Source organism: Eschscholzia californica, unplaced genomic scaffold (assembly GCF_041429995.1).
Source record: "Eschscholzia californica isolate CP2 unplaced genomic scaffold, dmEscCali1.0.p SCAF_6, whole genome shotgun sequence".
Classification (NCBI taxonomy): Eukaryota; Viridiplantae; Streptophyta; class Magnoliopsida; order Ranunculales; family Papaveraceae; genus Eschscholzia; species Eschscholzia californica.
This window is the reverse complement of record NW_028238483.1, coordinates 2,471,932-2,492,464: the sequence shown is the minus strand read 5'-3', so window position 1 is coordinate 2,492,464 and position 20,533 is coordinate 2,471,932. Positions and strand designations below refer to the sequence as shown.

Genomic DNA, 20,533 nt, shown 5'->3' with positions numbered 1-20,533 from the left:
ATAAACCGATGTGTTTATCGTTTTCGTTGGGCAGGAGAGTAATAAAACCATAGGTGTTAAGACTTTATCCAATAAATTAGTTTGTTTTCCTTGAATTCTAAATAATACTACGTAGAAATAAGAACTTCTTCAAATGAAAAAAGTTGTACTTGGAGAAATGTTAGACTGATTTGTAGCAGCGTCATTACTCCATTTGATTTATAATTTTGACACAAATTACTCTAAAATTGTTGGTTATTATCTTATGTGTAAAACAGTGTGAGCTCGTTCAAAGCACCCCAATCAAAATTTGGTACTGGGCTCCTAAATTGTCAAGCACGACACTGAAGGCGAGCGAGAGAAAAAAATACGAGAGAAGAGAAATGGTGGCGATGGTGGTTTAAAGGTGTAGTTGGGTATGGCAAAAAAGAAATTGTGTTGCAAAAAATGTGACCACCTACCCTTTCTCTTTAAACTTTCGTAACTTAGATTTTTTTGTCTTAGGGTGACAAAGAAGTTTTTTATGGTACAAAATTTTGAAAAAAAAAAAAATTAATATCCACAAACACAACATACCCTTTATCTTTTTCCATTTTATTTGATTCCACATATAAAAGTGTGGAAGTAAAGATCAAGTATAAGTGTACCATGCTCAACAAAATAAAAAAAAAATAAAAAAGAAAAAAAAAAAGTATAATTGTACCAAAAAAAACATTATAGGCATATGCAAGGATGAAAAAGGCAGGATTTTCTTGGAGCCAACAGTCACTAGTCCATGAAACCGAGATGACCATCATTCTGCCTATTTCTCTTCAAACTAAAACAAAAAGTTCGCTAAAGTTTGGTAGCCCCGGTAGTCCAAAATTCTAGAGGTCACACGTTCGATTTCCAGAAGAGGTGGATTCTATGGTTTATTAAACTCAAATTAGTAAGGTATACAATGTAATTGGGCTTTGGGACTGTTCTCGTAACAGTTAGAATTAGGTTGTTATCCTGCGTAGATCGTAGTCAATTTCCAAAATAATAAAACAAAAAGCCTTACTAAACTATGAGAGTCTTCTGTGACAGAAAAAAAACTATGAGAATCTAAAATGGATTAATACAAGGTAGGCAATAAGATATCAGGAGCGCAGAAGAGGGGGTCCATAGGTGCGATCGCACCGGACCCCCTCCCCCCCTTTCAAACTATAAGAAAACTTAAAAAATTTGTGGGCTCCTCAAACAACTAATTTTGGTATAATGTTTGAAAGACTAAGCTGTTGCAAGAACTTGGTTGTTGTTTAGTTGGTAAATTCATTGTTTTACAAACTAGAGGTCAAGAGTTCAATTTTCTATCCTTTTTTTTTTACCAAATAGTCAGTTACAAGAATATGCTTTCAGGCTAATAATTTATGGAATTCGAAATTCAATAATTATTGTTTTCATCGTCTTTTTAAATAATGATTCTAAATATATTTTACATAGAATTAGAATTTAATTTTTTTTCTTGCAAGACAATAAGTTGTTAGTAAGATATTCTGTCGTAAGTAACTTGAAACACTAAATACATATTTAGTTACTATATTCATTCAAATTCATCTAAAATACAACCAAAAAAGAATTATGTAACCAAAATGGAAATTTTTGTTTACTATGTTACGTATAAAAAAAAGAGATTTTATTTTATATTATTGAAAAGGCCCCGAATAAAACTTTCCACTGGGTCTCGGTTTTCTCAGCCACCCCACTGTAAGATATCACATGGATAACTGATCATAGTTTCATATTTTTTAACTCTATGACATTAGTAACCACTTCAGCTGCAGAAACCAAATTAAACCAACTAAAAGTACAAAAGCTAAAAGTACAACGGTGGAAATGATGTAATCCCCGTAAGAGAAAAATGGAAACGAAAAATATGAACCTAAATGATTCAAATAATTCACAGTGAAAGATAAAAAGAATAAAGAGTATTACTTGGATTCATAATCACTAGAGAAGGAATTCCCTCGAAAATTTTCTTGACAAATCTGAGATTTTCAGTCTACGAGGGACGATACTTTCACATCTATGGGCTAGATGTATTAAATCTTTCTAATTACCCAGCTTCCTGCCTAGCCCCCTACTTTATCAAAAATACCCAGATGACCCCCTTTGACCTGTTACCATCTATAATGCTTTCCAAAAGCACCCTCCCATTAATTCTCCTCCAGTCAAATCTCTTTCTCTCTCTCCCTAAAAGTTCTCATTCCCATCATCACTTTTTCTTTCCCTCTTTTAGATCTTCTCTCTCTAGAGCTTTACTAAAACTTTGAATCAAACGTTACTCCCATTTTCTTTCTTTCTAGAGAGAGAAAATAAATACTCAACAAACTCTTCTCTTTCTCTCTCTTTCTCTTTGTGTAATCCCTAATATTTCCCCAATCTCTCTCTACAAAGAGGAGTTCCAAAAACTCAGAAATTATTTGATGAGTTGTGGCACAGATCGGGGCTAAATCATATACGCAACTTGATTAATAAATGAGCACTAATTTCTGGTGCGATATTTATTTCGATCCAAGTAGTCCTTCTGGATCTGATTTCAATGATTCTAGAGCTCCTACAATTTTCTTCTTCTCATGTTTATCTATTGTTGCTAGATCGAGTAACTGAAGGATATGGTGCCTGAAGTCTGAAGGAATGGTATCCTTCCGAAGGAGTGTCCTTCGACCAAGGATGCAATGCGTGCAATTTGGCTATTAGGATCTTAATGACCTTATTCGGAAGATCATTAGTCCGGTCCAATTAGGGGTCGTAATGCTTAGCTAGAAGCCAACTACGATCGTCGAATCAAGAGTTGATTCGCGGCTAACATAGACCGGATCCTACAAGGGTTACACAACAGAATAATGATTTGAACGGAGAGAATTGACTAGATGGATAATGGCAAATAAGTGGATTGGATCCGTTATTGGTAAGTCCAGAAAGATTCGGAGAAGTCCGAAAGAGATAAACATGTTCGGGCCCAAAAGGGAGGCCCGGAATGGCTTTAGGGAAGCCGGCCATGTGATGGCCGGCCAAGGCAATAGGGCCGGCCATGTGATGGCCGGCTAGGCCCTAAGTGGGCCGGCCAAGGAAGCCCATAAAGGGCTATGTTGGCCGGCCACACTTAAGTGACCCAATGGAGGGTATTTTGGGTGTTGCCTAATAATTAGGTTTATGGAATCCTAGTTTGAGTCTAATACCTCTTCTAGGGAATTCTATATATACCTAATTATACAACCTAAAGAGAGAGAGGCAATTCAGAGATTGAATTCTCAAGAACTGAGAGGGTTAACTGAAAGAGTTTCAGAATATACATCTCAGAGAGAGAGAGAGAAAAGGAGTTTTCTCAAGTATCTAGTCAAGAAGAAGGAGTTCTTCATCTCAACCTTCAAGAAGGTCCTAGCTGACTGAAAGGAGGGAGTTCAAGTCATTATTCGGTGTCTCAAGTAGAGGAGCTACACTTGGAGCTCTTATCTTCCGAATACTGATCGGAATTTAGTTCGTGGGAAAGCGATTAAGAGGTAATCATCTTTCCAATCTAGTTCATTGGTATGTTCATGTATAGATCCTGGAATTAGTGTTAAACATATGATGTTTGAGATTCCGCTACCAACACTAATAGACAATTAGGTGTATGAGATACACTAGGTTATTCCCCAGCAGTAACATCTCATGTGGAAAATTTCTTCTCCTCGTGCTTATCTCGGTGTGATGGTAGATGAAGATTTTAGAGCAATTGGACATAAATCTATTTATGAAGATCAAGAACCACATTTAATGTCTTCAACAAATTAATTTACATCAAAGGGTGAAGAATTTATCATCATCTTCATTGATGAAGAACAGGAGATTAGTTGAAGAAGGTTGAGATCTTCTTAAAGGGTATCATGAAACCAAGATAAGTTAGGAAATGAGAGATGTTAATTTGAGTGTCAAGATGAAGATGGAGACGAAGAAGATGATGCAGCAAGTAAAGTTCAGATCTATTTGAACTTGATTATCTTAGAACTAATGGTGGGATTGAAATGTATAGAGAGAGAAAAAGAGTTAACTAAAAGATTTTTGAACTTCTTAATCATGTTATTTCAGTTTGTATATTGATGAATGTGTTGTTTGAATCAAGTTCAAAATTTTTATCCTGTAGTTTTTAATATGGGACTCTGAAAAATCACTTCTGCCATTACTAGATCTGAAAGAAAAGTAATCATTTTTTGGTCAAAAATTGATCTTCTTGGTTTGATGAAGCTTCTATCAAATCCTTCATTTGAAATTCGAGTAAACATCGCCGCTTTAATTGAAATAATAGTCGCTGAAACTCATTTCTTTAGATCTCGGAATTGAAATGATAGTCTCTGGAACTCGTTTTTTAGATCTCGGAATTTTGGTCGAGAATGCAAGAGGAATTCCTGAAAGAATTATGGGAACTAAAATTATCTATTAGTTTATCGAAAAGCATTTCAAATCGAAATCAAAAATATAAATTTTTTTCTCTTTACAGAAAGTTGAAACAACACTTCATGGCAGATGTGAAGATAATGGAAAGAGAAATAAATAGAAAGAGAGGGAAAGAGTTTTTAGAGAGAGAAAGAGATTTGACTGTATGGAAATCAATGGGAGGGTACTTTTGGAAAGCACTATAAATAGTTAACAGTCAAATAGGTGGTAACGGTCAAAGGGGGCCATCTGGGTATTTTTGATAAAGTAGAGGGCTAGGCAGGAAGCTGGTCACAAAGTTGGGGGCTATTTGGGAAATAACCCTTTATCTTAATAGAGAGAGACTTAATAGAACAGATGAACGCCGATGGAGGAGGAACTACGGAGGAGTATGCGTATAGACACAATACTATTTAGCACGAATGGAGAAAGAAAAAAAGAGAGAGAACACGGTGAAGATGAGAAGAAAAAGAACTCTGACGAAAACCGTCAGACGACTATATGGAGGCGACATAATAAGAAGGATGTGTCTCTAAAAAAATTTGATTTTCTAACCCACTGAAATTTTGTACTATAAAATTTTTGTTTTTCCCAAGAGGTCGACTTTTTATTTATCAAAGTAGCGCAAGAAAAAGTTATGACTTAGACATTATTGCCCTTATAATATTACCGCCAGTCTTATCCTAAAATTGTTCCATTTGTTTAATTGAAAAGGCCGTTGATTTGGGGAAATAAGAAAAGTATCCGGGGTGCATAATTTTAATGGGAGGATGTGAAATTTAGAAGATTTTTGATAGGCCTAAAAAGGTCTATTCTCCAAGTGTAGGGATCAAGTTATAGTAAAGTTTGTAAATCGGGAAATCGTTCCAAGGGACAAGTAATTTTATCTAAATCTTAAATTAACACTCCATTTATTAATTTTGGTTTGATTTTATGAAACTATTTTTAAAAGAAAACAAGATAAGACTAAAGAAGAATGAAATCAAGATGGGAAAGAAATCTAGGGTTCTTGATTCCACCACATAAATGGATTATCTAAAATATGAGTTCAATTAACAAATTCCTTTTTTCATATATAACTCAAAATCTAACATAATAAACTATTTAGATTCCGGAAAATATTCTTTAATAACACATTTCAAAATCATTTATATTTTAATTGATTATCACATAAAAGTTATATTCCTTAATAATCATTCATCATCTAATAAGCATATCCATATAATAACTTAACAAAAGCATGAAATATCTCACTATGAAGCATGAACAAAGACAAGATTATAGAATCTATATGAAATAACAATTAATAGATATTGAAGCTCAATACAAGGATTCATTAATCAATAACATATGTTAAAATAAGTCCAAGTATGGGTTTCCTCTAAAACTCTAGATACAAGATTAGCTACTCATGAAATCTAAAGTAATATTCATTGAAATTCTAAAGTAAATAGAATTACAAAAGAGAATGAAAAGAAATCACCAAATGAGATTTAGATCCATAGCTCCTTGTGCCTCCATGTTGATGTCCAATATTAGCTCCAACTGTTTCCAAGAATATTATCTCAAAACTTCAATGGTAGCTTCTTTTTTAGAAGAAGAAGAGAGAAGAGAGAAGATGAGATTTAGAAAAGAAGTAAGAGGATACAAGATTTTAGAAAAGAAGTTATGGAGAAATTGGAAGTTTAGATGAAGAAATTGGAAGTAGAAAGAAAATGTAGAGAAGAGATGAAGAAATTAGAAAAGAAGAGAGAGATTGGAAAGAAATTATGGTGGAATGGGTAGTAAAAGCAGAGAATGGAGGCTAGGGTTTTTTAGTTTAGAAGATGTAGAGAGAAAGGGAGACTAAAAGAGGAGAGGGATTGAGAGGGTTTTCAAGTATCGAGAGAAATGAGATAAGTAGAGATTTATTTATAGATGGGTTGATGGCTAGGGTTTTAGGAGTTAATTGGGAGAAAATAGGAGAAAGAGGGTTAAAATAGGAAGTTAGGGTTGCTTTCTACTCAAGAAATGGATAAACATTGGCTAAGGAATCAACTAGTACAATTGAGGGCAAATCTGGAATTTTTGGTGGGAGTTGTGGTGAAAAGATGGCCACTTGTCAATTAACTATAGGCTGAATTTTGAGTGGGACAAAAAGGAGGGGCATTTCTGTAAATTCAGGGACTTAAATGGAAAAAAAGGGAGCCACGTCATGAAGTTTATCCCACTAGACAGAATTGTGCCTCATTGTGTCCCGAAAATTGACCAAATGTGCACCAAATGTTGACCTGCCTTTGACTTCACATAATTCCCTCGTCCGAACACCGATTTGACCTCCGTTTTCTCCTAGGGGCTCGTCTTGGACTCTACTTTCTACCCATGCACTGACCTTGACCAAATTACCATAATGTCCTTGACTCCCAATGACCAAAATATCCTTCATGCATCTTTTTTCTCATTTTTAACCATTTTCACACCTAACTCTGCAAAACACACCTAATCAAGAAAACCAACCATTGTATTATAATAAAGACTCAAAACAGACTAACTCGGCTAAATTAAACGACTCAGATGAGACATTTTCATGACCCATTATTTTTCCGAGGAAACAAATTTTAAGGGGAAAGAAAAATTTTCTTCTTCTTCTTCAAATCCGGCCACCACCTCCAGGCGCCACGACCACTATTATTTCTCTCTCCCTTCTCTATCTTTCTTTTTCTTACTGTCTATCGCTGTCTCTTCCAATCCCTCTCTCTCTCTCTCTCACGATCTCTCTATCTCTGTCACGATATCTCTCTCACATTCTCTCCCTCTCACAGAATATCTCTTTTTCTCTCACGCTATCTCTCTCTCACACAAAACCCTAGAATCTAATAATTCTAGTTACAGAAAACCCTAAATCTTCATCAATTTCCTGCAACTCGATTTACAGAACCCCTAGAATCTAATAATTCGAGTCTAGAATCTAATAATTCGAGTTACAAAAAACCCTAGATTTGTTCCAAAACTTCCTACACAGTCTCTTTTGTCCTCTGGAAAAGAAACCCTAGAATCCACTATATGCTTGATATTCAAGCTTTACTCTTTTGACGATATAGACTCACGATTTAATTGAAGGGCAATAGGTTCTCAAATTAGGTCGAGTTAGAGATAGAGAGAAATTGATTGGTTAATTGTAATTGAGAGATTTCGAGGCGATTTCGCTATCTAAGAGAACGATGAAAAGGGAGAGAGAGAAATGATGATAGTGGTGAATGGGGTGGCGATGGTCGGATTTGGTGATTGTAAAATGAGAGATGAGAAAGAAAGATTTGAAAAGAAATAATTAAGGTCGTCGGCAATGACAGCTTTCTGGCGACCCTTGCCGGTATGCGGAAGAAATGGTCAACAACGTTTTACTCACCGTAAGAATTAGAAAATATATTGGTCAACTAATATTGAACATCTTTTTAAAAAGTCTTTGCACCCCGGATACTTTTCTTATTTCCCCAAATCAACGGTCATTGAAAACCATATCGGTCTGTATAAAGATAGGAAAAATGGGGGAAAAGTCCAAAACGGGGCATCCTATTGTGGGTAAGATCCACCCTAATTTAGGAATGAGTTACAGGTCCAACTGTCACTAATTGGTGGGCCTGAAACTAAAAAGTACAACAAGTCCATGCGCCTAACTTTGTTAATTCCCTACTACCCTTCTTATCTTAATTTTTCTTATATCTGTCCCACCTTTATTTGTCTAAGAAAACTTATAGCTTTCTATTCTTTTTCCCTCTCTCTAAAAGACTTGGTAGTTGATAAAAAAATATAAATCGTTGATGATTTTTGGCGAAAAGTTAAATCGATGATTTAATGGTGAAAGGTTAGGTCGTTGAGTTTTGTTGAAGAGTTAGATCGACGATTTTTGGTTTATGGGGGAGAACCGGTGGAATATGGACCCAACAAATCTGGATTTTTGATTTAATGTGTGAACAAATCTTTTTGCTTTTGAAATAGAGATTCACTAATGAAAAGAATATTTTTTTTTTTACTATAACAGAGGAACACAATTCTATACCACGAAGATTAAGGAAGTTGTAAATCGATTTTTCTTTTCTCCATTTGTGAATCCTAAATCCAGATCTAAGATTTCTTAAAAATTAAATTGAAAAACAAACAAATCTGGTTTTTTAAAGCTGATCGAAGATCTTTGTTAACTTAGTCTATTATTTATAATCAAACTTGGTTTATTTGTAAAAGGTTTCTAATATATATTATGTTAGATTCTTATTAAGAAACGTGTGAATGAAATCTATGATTTTTAAGATACCTGAAATTGTTAATGAACTCAGATCTATTTCATTTATGTTGTGTGAAATTTTATGAACTTGGTTTATCTTATTTAGCTTCTCTGAAAAAATTCTGTGAATTTTCTGATTTTTTTTACGATTATGTACTACACATAAAATATGTACAATACATTGGACTATGTACAATATATTTAACTATGTACAACACGTAACAAAATGTCCTATACTTTATCCGCAGAAAGTAGAAGTGTGACGCCCCGTGCCCAAAATAGACACGACCACGCCCCGGTAATTCACAGACGAGACAAAAATCCGGCAGAGTCTCCTCTGTAAATCGAACCGGTCGCACCTGTAAACCTATCATGCAAACCATACATTCGCATACACCAAAAATAAACTATGGAGCGGAAGCTAAACATACTCAACTCAGTTTCGGGTCGAAACCCGAATCACAAAAAGAACTATAAAATCCTCTTACACATCGATACAACTTATAAACAGATCTAAGTGTTATATATAGACATATTAGAGTTCAGTTGTGCAATAACTACATAACTTTAAAATAATGGAAAGCCAATAAACGAAAACCAAAGAAAACAACGCAACACCTCTAGCCTTGTTAGACAAGATCACCGGCTGGAATACAACTCCGCCTCGAGGCTACAACCAAGCACCTGCCCACAAACAACCGGTAGGGGGTCAGAATACTCACCGACACGAGTTATGGTAGAAGACCAATCCAAAACCCATCACGTTTTCAAAAGTTCCTTTAATAAGTTGTAAACATCATGACAAAACGAGTTATCAATCCAGTTACTATATATACTATATACAAAACCATTTTTCCTTAATCTAGCAAGCAATAGCAGTGATTAGCTGCCCACCCATGGTGCGCTCCCAATAAGAGGAGAGTTCCTCAGGAGAGCCTAGAGTGCGTTAGATAGTACAAGCCAATTTAGGCACTAGCTAATGCACTACGTCTCCTCGAGAAAGAGACTTACCCCTAGCCGGTAAGCCCTTCTCCCACTAAGGGAGCAATCATTGAAGAGTTTACCTCATGATACATATATACCTTAAGTATCTAAAAACGTTTTTTATGGGCCTAAAAGGTTACCCTAAATGGTCGCCACCCGCAAGTATACGGGTGTCAAGTAATAACCCGGTAAGACCGGGATCGATCCACGAAGATAGGAAGGTAATAAGAATATCGAGAAAGTCTAGCCCACCGGTCTAGGTGTCAACCACTAACTCATACTAAAATGAAAAGATGATAATTGGGGTTTTGATTGGTTTATAATAAATAAACAAATAAAACGATCTAATCTAAAAGTGAGAGGTGAGAGAGATTCGAGAAAAATGGTCGAGCAAGAATAAAGTGAGGATACTTCGAACCACAAAATCGATAGTGACTATTACTAATAATCAATAAGCATGAAAAGTTAGTTAACTTCACCCATTTACTTGGATTGGTCAACAAACTCTTTGTATAACTCAGATTCTAGTCCATGAACGGTCTAAAAACCCGGAAGATTTCATCATTAAAACTCATTTGTCACATCAAAACATGTTTCACGAGTATCCGAATACAAAAGCTAGCTAGACATGGTGGAACACATAATAAACGAGAAGATAAGAAAGAAAGACATAAGTTAAGGTGAAAATCTCCCTATTCCGATGAGGCGCAAGGCTAGGAATAAATGGTTCATTAAGTGCTGCTGATCTCCCCTAGCAAAGTTCTGTTTTCCCCTTAACTATGCAAATCAGGTGTCCCCTCAGTAAAAACATGAGTCCCTTTAGCAACAGTACTATCTTCTTCTTCATGACCCAAATCCACCATTAAAGCAAATTTCAAGCTTTCTCTCTTTAAAGTTTGAACACCAAGACAGAAATCAAACACCAAGGACATCAAGGTAATAACATCTCAATGAAAACCCCTAATCTTTCCTGCCAAAATAATGGCCGGAATCATCCAAACTAATCCGGTCAGATCTGGTATTTACGGCAAGAAAGAAGGTATAATTGTTGTCCGTGAATACCCGAGCTGTTGTTGTACCGGAGCTTGAGCTGGTGCTCACTTGGAATCCCGACCCGAGAAGGAAAGACCTGAGCTAGCAGCTAATTGATTTGTTGCAGCCGAGCACCGGTAATGGAGTCCCGAGCTCTAAGCCGAGCTGCTGTAATAGAGTCCCGCGAATACCCGAGCTCTTCCCGTGGCTGCTGCTGTTCCCGTCTTCCCATCTTCCCGTGCCTTAGATGTGTCGCGCCGGCCAAAGCTATGGCCGGCTAGTGTGGTGGTCGGCCAAGCTTTGGCCGGAACATCTCTTCTCTCTCTCCTCCTATTTCCAAAACCCTAGCTCTTGGAGAAGATGACCTCTTTTCCTCCCAGACTTGTCTTATTTCTTCTCTTAATTAAAGGCCCAAAAGACTAAAGACTTGGTCCATCTTCTTTGACTTGGGCCAGACTAGGGGTGCTCAGAGTTAGCGCAGAAGAGTACACTCGAAAACAATATAAAGGCTCAGATATCTCACATGGATTTAAGTCTCCACTAATGACTAGTATAGGTCCCTCCGAAATGTTTCTTCTTTCTTAGGATGCTACTCACATGATCAGACAACAAACGCTAAAGGACTCGACATTCATGAAAAAGACTAAGAACATGCATAACATTCACCAAAACTGAAACACATGCATCAACATACTTAAGCATACCACTAAAGTCATATCAAATCTACCCAAAAAATTTCAAATTTGGTCGAATTTATCGAACCTTCTTGTCTTTTGAAACCCCAGGGTCATGGCTAAAAGTCATACCCCATCCCCAAACTTAAAACTAACATTGTCCTCAATGTTTCAACCATATACTCACCAAAAGATAAGACATATTAATTTAAAGAGAAGAATGGAAAGATATTACCATAGCCGGAGGAGATAAAAGATACTACTACCAAGACTCGTGTATGAACAGGTTCCAAGTTGATGTCGAGCTCGTCGCTATCCCCAAACTTGGAACAAACCATGCCTCAAAAGCAAAACAAGTAAGAAATGCTCCTATGATCAACAAGAAATATGAGAATGAAACACATAAGATCATGACCATAAAAATGACCACTAACGCGGGTAAACACGATTGCATTGAGCTATGCAATTAGCCGTTGATTCTCTTGCTTTTGCAAGAGCACGAGTTCTGTCTCGTGGAGGGTTTCCAGAGATGATACCCACAAACATCAAGACTCATCTCAATCAGTCAAAGATCATACAATGAGAGACGGAAATTTTGGGGGTCAACCCAAAGAAAGTTATATGCAGGTGCTAATCGTCTCACAAAAAGATAAAGAATATGAAGTGCACATGAGACAATAAAAGAAAGGGTTAATTCCGTTTTGGCCCCCGATTTGTGACCAACTCGCCGTTTTGGCCCCAATAAGTGTCCGGCAGTTCGTTTTGGCCCCAAAACCAATTTTTCGGGCAGTGCTGACATCATCGTTGCATAAGCAATAAATTCCTATACCCAAAATACCCCTCTGACCAAATCCCCCCTTTCCCAGGTAAATCTTGAGCCGTCACATCCCTATCAAATCCCTTCGGCTATTTAATGTCTCCCTTACCTTCCCAACTAAACTTTCCCTTCCCTAGGCAGTTACAGAGAAATCACCTCTCTTATTCTCTTTTAACACTCATCTTCTCTTTCATTACCCTTTCTTCTTCTTATCTTCTCTTTCATTACTGTTCTTCTCATCTTCTTTTTCATCAGTTTTTTTTTCTATCAAAACCTCTGAAAATCTCAGTTAAATCTGTAATACATCTCATTTTTTTTTGTTGTAGGCTTCTAAAATCCGTACCTATTTAGATTTGTTACTTCCTTTGTACCGCCTTATTATTTGTTCGGAATGCATTTCTCGGTTATATACATCGTATGTCAAAAACTAAAACATAAATCGATAGATTGATAGACTTATGAAATAAAATGATAAAGGAAGATTTCCAATCTCTTTTTCGACTTAAATCTATCATCTTGTATTCCAAATTTACTAAAATACAAGGCCAATCCAAATCTGCTATATTAAATTTGCAGTTAATTTGGAGAAAAAAAAAGAGAAAAAAATACAAATTTATCCACAAGACCAACATGACCCACCACATGCAAAGAAAAACGTTACCCCACGTACCCACATGAGTTGAACCGTGAAATCAATGTCCATAATACATTTTCCGACTAACTGTCCGGTGAGAGATATCAGATTCCGGCAAAAGGAAAATGTTATAAATCTTCATGAATGCTATCAAGATGTGGTCTCCATACCATTGGATCTCTACTCCGGCGATGTCGGCGTGACGAAGATGACTTAATTTTCCTTTCAGAGAGAATATCAGATAAGTAATTATCACAATCTAAGACTTTATCTTCAATTTGGGTTGTTGCTGATGATTTTGGTGGTGGGGGAGAAGGATTTGAATTAGTTGTAGTTGGAGAAACAGATGAATTAGTAGTAGTTTTGATCTTCTTATTCTTGAATGATTTCTTGTTACTGAGTTTGTTTTCTGGTAATGAAGAAGAAGGAATTAAGAAATAAATATTACCTCTTTTGAGTTCAGAATCAGGAGATAATATTATAATCCGACGAACAACACCTTGAGAAGTTGGTTTAGTAATAACATGATTAGGGTTTGATTTTACATCTTCGACATTTTTAACTGAGATTTTCAGAGGTTTTGATAGAAAAGAAAATTGATGAAAGAGAAGATGAGAAGAACAGTAATGAAAGAGAAGATAAGAAGAAGAAAGGGTAATGAAAGAGAAGATGAGTGTTAAAAGAGAATAAGAGAGGTGATTTCTCTGTAACTGCCTAGGGAAGGGAAAGTTTAGTTGGGAAGGTAAGGGAGGCATTAAATAGCCGAAGGGATTTGATAGGGATGTGACGGCTCAAGATTTACTTGGGAAAGGGGGGGATTTGGTCAGAGGGGTATTTTGGGTATAGGAATTTATTGCTTATGCAACGATGATGTCAGCACTGCCCGAAAAATTGGTTTTGGGGCCAAAACGAACTGCCGGACACTTATTGGGGCCAAACCGGCGAGTTGGTCACAAATCGGGGGCCAAAACGGAATTAACCCTAAAAGAAAACAAGCCATCCCCAAACTTAGTGGGTGCACAGCCCACTAAGTAGGCATAAATAGAAGGAACGACAACAAAGAAATCATCAAAAGGATCGACATACACGTGAAGGGTCAAAATATCAGTAGAAGGCAAAAAATCATCTGGAAGCTTTGTGGATAGAATATCCACTATGTCCATAGACGTCTTTGGAAAGACGTCTGAAATGTCCCAAAAGGGATCAACAACCGAGTTTGAGATCATGTGGAAAGTCGAACTAGACTCTAAGGGTAAGGCAATGGGCTCGGGGACCAAGTCAAGGTCCATGGTTTTCTTAGGTAAATAGTCTGACGAACTATCCAACATGTCTCTAACTACTACGTCATCAATATCCTCAAAGACATCTGGAGCCTCGCAGTCAGTTATAATATCAGGCCTTCCTAGCATTGCATCTAAGACTGACTCCTTACAAGTGTCAAAATTTGGATAGTTCATAATCCTGTCATCCTCAAACTTGCTCGTAGAGCCATAACCCTGAACATCAACGTCTAATGTAGTCCTATCATGGTGAGACGACATTGGTGGAGGAAACAAGACAACAAGGCCATCAGATCGTTCAGGCTCTAAGGTACTATCAGTAAATTCATCGACATTTAACTTAGTACTAGGGTTAGACGTATTACCCTCGTCATCGTACCTAGTACCTTCTTGAGTTTGGGGTGGTGAAACCCCTTCCTCGTCGACGAATAACTGTGACTTAAGCATCTTTACCTGTTGAGTCAATGACTCAATCTCCTGCGTTGTTTGAGTCGCAAATTGTGACATCATCTCTCTAAGACGACTCGTGGACTCTTCAAGAGTCTCCTCATAATAAGGCTCACTAGTGTAATTCAATGACGACTCTTGATCATAACTCTCATCGTACATATTAGGATCATACCTGTCTCTAAAATCATTGGTCTCAAAATAGTGTGGACTATAAGGTCTCTCATACATATTCGGTGTCAGACCATATCGATCACTAATTTGACCATCTCTATACATTTGTCGGTATTCTCCTAATGTCATACGAGATCGATCAGGTTCTGATCTACTCCACTCACTAATCGGACCGTTTCTAGACATTCATTGATAATCCCCAAATGTCATACCAGGTCGGTCAGACTCGTTTCTACTCATCTGCTGGTATTCCCCGAAGGTCATACCAGGTCGGGTAGTGATGGAACTCCTCAGATCAAGGTCATCGTCATCATCAACATGGAATGGCCAACCATTAGAATAACGTGTCATGATCTCACAATGCTCAAGGAACTAACAAACAAGCTATCAATGTAAATCAAAACTTATCCAACCAATCACACACACGTAAGAAAGAAAGAGATAGAATACGATACTAGCGGATGCTCCTCTCGTTTCGTTCTTCCTTCCGATTCCTTTCTGATTCTTTTGTTCCCCTTCGCTCTTATGTTCCTGTTTTTGGGCTTTTCTCTTAAAGTGGTACCTGAAAAAAGAAAAGATAAGAAACTACGAAAATAAAGAAAGAAAAACGTCTAAGTTAACAAATAACACTAAACTAATGAACAAAACAAGCAAACAATATCCGAACTACTAAACCTATCCCCGGCAGCGGCGCCAAAAACTTGATGGGCCTAAAAGGTTACCCTAAAAGGTCGCCACCCGCAAGTATACGGGCGTCAAGTAATAACCCGGTAAGACTGGGATCGATCCAGGAAGATAGGAAGGTAATAAGAATATCGAGAAAGTCTAGCACACCGGTCTAGGTGTCAACCACTAACTCATACTAAAATGAAAAGATGATAATTGGGGTTTTGATTGGTTTATAATAAATAAACAAATAAAACGATCTAATCTAAAAGTGAGAGGTGAGAGAGATTCGAGAAAAATGGTCGAGCAAGAATAAAGTGAGGATACTTCGAACCACAAAATCGATAGTGACTATTACTAATAATCAATAAGCATGAAAAGTTAGTTACCTTCACCCATTTACTTGGATTGGTCAACAAACTCTTTGTATAACTCAGATTCTAGTCCATGAACGGTCTAAAAACCCGGAAGATTTCATCATTAAAACTCATTTGTCACATCAAAACATGTTTCACGAGTATCCGAATACAAAAGCTAGCTAGACATGGTGGAACACATAATAAACGAGAAGATAAGAAAGAAAGACATAAGTTAAGGTGAAAATCTCCCTATTCTGATGAGGCGCAAGGCTAGGAATAAATGGTTCATTAAGTGCTGCTGATCTCCCCTAGCAAAGTTCTGTTTTCCCCTTAACTATGCAAATCAGGTGTCCCCTCAGTAAAAACATGAGTCCCTTTAGCAACAGTACTATCTTCTTCTTCATGACCCAAATCCACCATTAAAGCAAATTTCAAGCTTTCTCTCTCTAAAGTTTGAACACCAAAACAGAAATCAAACACCAAGGACATCAAGGTAATAACATCTCAATGAAAACCCCTAATCTTTCCTGCCAAAATAATGGGCGAAATCACCCAAACTAATCCGGTCAGATCTGGTATTTCCGGCAAGAAAGAAGGTAGAATTGTTGTCCCGTGAATACCCGAGTTGTTGTTGTACCGGAGCTTGAGCTGCTGCTCACTTGGAATCCCGACCCGAGAAGGAAAGACCTGAGCTAGCAGCTAATTGATTTGTTGCAGCCGAGCACCGGTAATGGAGTCCCGAGCTCTCAGCCGAGCTGCTGTAATGGAGTCCCGTGAATACCTGAGCTCTTCCCATGGCTGCTGCTGTTCCCGTCTTCCCGTGCCTTAGATGTGCCGCGTCAGCCAAAGCTATGGCCGGTTAGTGTGGTGGTCGGCCAAGCTTTGGCCGGAACTCCTCTTCTCTCTCTCCTCCTATTTCCAAAACCCTAGCTCTTGGAGAAGATGACCTCTTTTCCTCCCAGACTTGTCTTATTTCTTCTCTTAATTAAAGGCCCAAAAGACTAAAGACTTGGTCCATCTTCTTTGACTTGGGCCAGACTAGGGGTGCTCATAAAACTTCTAATTGTCCTTTCTCTTGTGAACTTTTGGGCTGCTCATTTAGAAATCAAGGGTGTGCCTTCATAATTTTCTCTACATCCTCTAATTTCCAGAAAAGACAAAAGTACCCTCAAACTTATTTCTTCCGTAATTTCTTCGTCCGAACTCCGATTCGACTTCCGTCTTCGCCGTTGGACTCGCCATAGACTCCACTTGCCATGTAAGCTCTGATTTTCACAAAATTACTAAAATACCCCTGGTGCTCTTTCCTATCGATCTCTTCTACATGAGATGAAAAAGTGATAAATGCTCCTTTTTATTCCAAATCAAACGTCAAACTCCAAATAAGCTACCTACCAAGGAAAACACATAAATAATTAGAATTAAAACCCGAAACGAACTAACTCATCCAAGTTAAGTGATCCAAATGTGGCATTTTAACGCCACATCAAACATCCCCAAACTTAGAATTTGCTAGTCCCCGAGCAAACAAACAAAATAAAACAATAAAGTAAAATCCTAACTCACTTTCGGAGGAATTCCGGTTGCATTTAGCGTATGCAACAAGCCGTTAAACCCCTAGGTTACCCCTAGTGGACGAGTGTCGTCTCGTGAGGGTTTCCAGTGAATATACCCACAAAATTCTAGTTTCAAAGAGATAAAAGTGTTCAACATCGATGTAAATAAGATAATGACAACCAATGACACACTCAAGCATGCTAAACAAGCGAATCAAAATCGATAAACGCATATAAATGCTAAAAGTCTCCTCACTAGTAGTCTCATCCTAAAATGTAAGCGTCCAATCATAATGAGCATCATCTAAGTCCAAAGTTGCAAAACCTCGATTCCTATCTTATTACATTTCGCCTCGACTTTAGCTCTGATTTTCACAAAATTACCAAAATACCCCTGATGCTCTTTCCTATCGATCTCTTCCACATGAGATGAAAAGGTGATAAATGCTCCGTTTTATTCCAAATCAAACGTCAAACTCCAAATAAGCTACCTACCAAGGAAAACACATAAATAATTAGAATTAAAACCCGAAACGAACTAACTCATCCAAGTTAAGTGATCCAAATGTGGCATTTTAACGCCACATCAGTTTTTTGATCACCGAGTTCGAATAAGAGAGTCGTCCCCCAATTACCATGGAAGGACCTGAACCTCATTCTCTTCAGTACCCTGTCATGCATTTAATGCGATCTTTCAAAATCAGTTTCATTCGTATATCAAAACCACATTCTCATATTCGATTCAAATCAGTTTTTTATTCGTATATCAAAATCCATATTCTCATTCGATTCATTATTTTATCAAACACGGAAGTGGAACAACCAAGAGTCATATCGCCACAAAGCAAAGAGATTCCCAATCAATGTCACCTCCCAGGCGAGCGGTTAGGGTGTACGGCCCTGAGCCTCGAGCTGGAGGCACGAGCACCAATCGCCAGCAAGTGAAGCACTCTGCTCCCACAGGTCTCATGACTAGTGTCGCCCACCTCACCGGTCTCACACAGATCACAACCGTGTCCACATGTCATCCTATCCTCAATGGATACGTGCCCGTAGGTTGACATAATCCGCAGTCGGGTACATACAAGAAAATCCCAGTAGTTCACAATAATCGTAAAATCAGTTCGAAAACATTTCTCATATCGCATCAACACATTTCAAGCATATTTCAATTCATCACATAAATCGAGTTTCATGCTACCTAAACTCTAGTTATAATGGAGCATATATAACTATAGAATCTAGCATATTCATTATCTATAAAACCATGCTGGATAAAGGATTTAAAACCCCTACCTCAGTCCTTGCATCATCAAAGACCTCCCGCCTACCAGACGAACTAATTCCTCCTCATTCGCATACTCTGAGACAAGGAAGAATGACCAAAAATCGAACAGAAACATTAGGTTCTTATACTAAGAACCTTCGCACAACAAAGCAATAACGTAAAGAAACAAAACATAAAAGTACATTCGCGAACTCTGGAAGACTTCAAGTATAACCAAATCTCGATCGATTTTCTAACTTCATAGCCATGTCCATTTAGGGTCAATCATATACCATTTTAAAGGTACTCATATCCTTAGCATTTGGTTATTAAATATGTACCCCATTACCCTAGAGAGACATCCTCGAAAGTTACCACACATACACAACAACACCATAGATATCCCTAACAACGCATTACGCACTATAACAATCACAACTCTCTTATCGTTGATCGGTTTCAATCCATTCTTAAGTCGTTGGAAAGCTTATATCCTTTATAATGTTTTACTATAAGGTGGTTTATCCTAATTCAAATTAGAACCTCTCTGAAAAATACAAAACATACGAAGCAGTGCATCAGTTTCACTGATCGTACGCTGCATGTTAAAACGCTCATATCTCTCTCATCTGAACTTCGAATTACTCGTACTATACCTTTATGGAATTGTATAGAGACAAGCTACAATAATGGAGAAGACTCAAATAACATCTGTTGGAACCTCTATGACTATCTAATACAGTAAAAACAGTAGGCAGTTTTCAGATTTGCTGAATAGTGCGTTGTTTAGTAAAACAGTCGTAACTTTCTCGTCCGATATCAAAACGACTTCTACCATACCTTTTCGGAAAGCTAACAACCTAATCTATAACTCTCGTGTTTCGGGTAAGTCCAATTGGATAAGATAACAGGACCATATTGTCGATAACAGTGGACTAAATTTCAGTCCCTCGGTTCGCCTTTCGATTGATAATTTAACCTAATCAACTTCTGTAACATTCTTAAATTCCACAATCCATTTAACTTCTAGCAATCCCAACCTTCGAATTACATTAATTATGAAAATATCCCAAATTTCATACACATAAACCCTAGAGTTGAATTTATCTCAAAGAATTGTCAATCTCACCTTGAATTCTTTGATGCTAGAAAGATTACCCTTATTTTGTTTCGTTCTCCTCCTTAATTGATTAGTCCCTACATATGCAAGTATGAACAACACCATTAAAACTAATTCAAACTCAAATCACCATGGATATCTAGAGAGAGAGAACCAAAATTCTTACCAATTTCTTGGCAAAACCTAGCTTGATCACTTCTTGAAGTTGGAATTTGACAAAACAAGTAAATCCCCATTACAATCTTCCCAACTCCTCTCTTGATCGAATTTCTTTTCTTCCTCCAAACCCTAACCTTGCTGAAAAGTCGAGTAGAGAGAGAAACAAATTCTGATCTTTCTTTCTTTTAAGAAGTTTCACGAAATTAGAATTTAGTCCCTGAATTTGGGTGGATTGCAAAATAACCCCTAAATTGTCTTCTTTGCTGATTTAGCCCCTCTTTTGACTTGACCCAATTGTCAAATAGTCCCTAAACTATCCTTAGAAACATGGGATGTTACAATCTTCCCCCCTTATAGAAATTTCATCCTCGAAATTTGGATCGACCTAGACTTTCTCCCAATGCATCTTTCGAAATCTACTCGTTTTCCTTCAACGACTTCTTAATCAGATCATACCACAACTGTTCATTATCGTTTCGTACTGTACTGAAAAACTTCTGAAACCATCAATAGGTTCTCTAAGAGCTCGCTCCTCATGCTCTTATACTTATAAGCTTATTTAGATAGTATACTTGATTCTCCTTTACCGGCTTAAGACTTGAGATAACATCGTATATTTCACCACCCTTACATTCTTCATCCATTTGAATCTCTCTACAACCCTCATGTATCCTTTCTGAAGTTATGGTC

General features: G+C 37.4%; 1 long non-coding RNA gene across 1 annotated transcript; it reads right to left on the bottom strand.

Annotated features, from left to right (window-relative positions):
- Window positions 1–9,102: 9,102 nt before the first annotated feature.
- Window positions 9,103–20,002, bottom strand: LOC147530801 (uncharacterized). Its single transcript, XR_015227241.1, has 4 exons — window positions 19,851–20,002; window positions 19,694–19,761; window positions 18,594–18,660; window positions 9,103–9,358 (listed from the first exon to the last, which is right to left on the bottom strand). It is a non-coding gene; the product is annotated as an uncharacterized LOC147530801 (long non-coding RNA).
- Window positions 20,003–20,533: the final 531 nt, after the last annotated feature.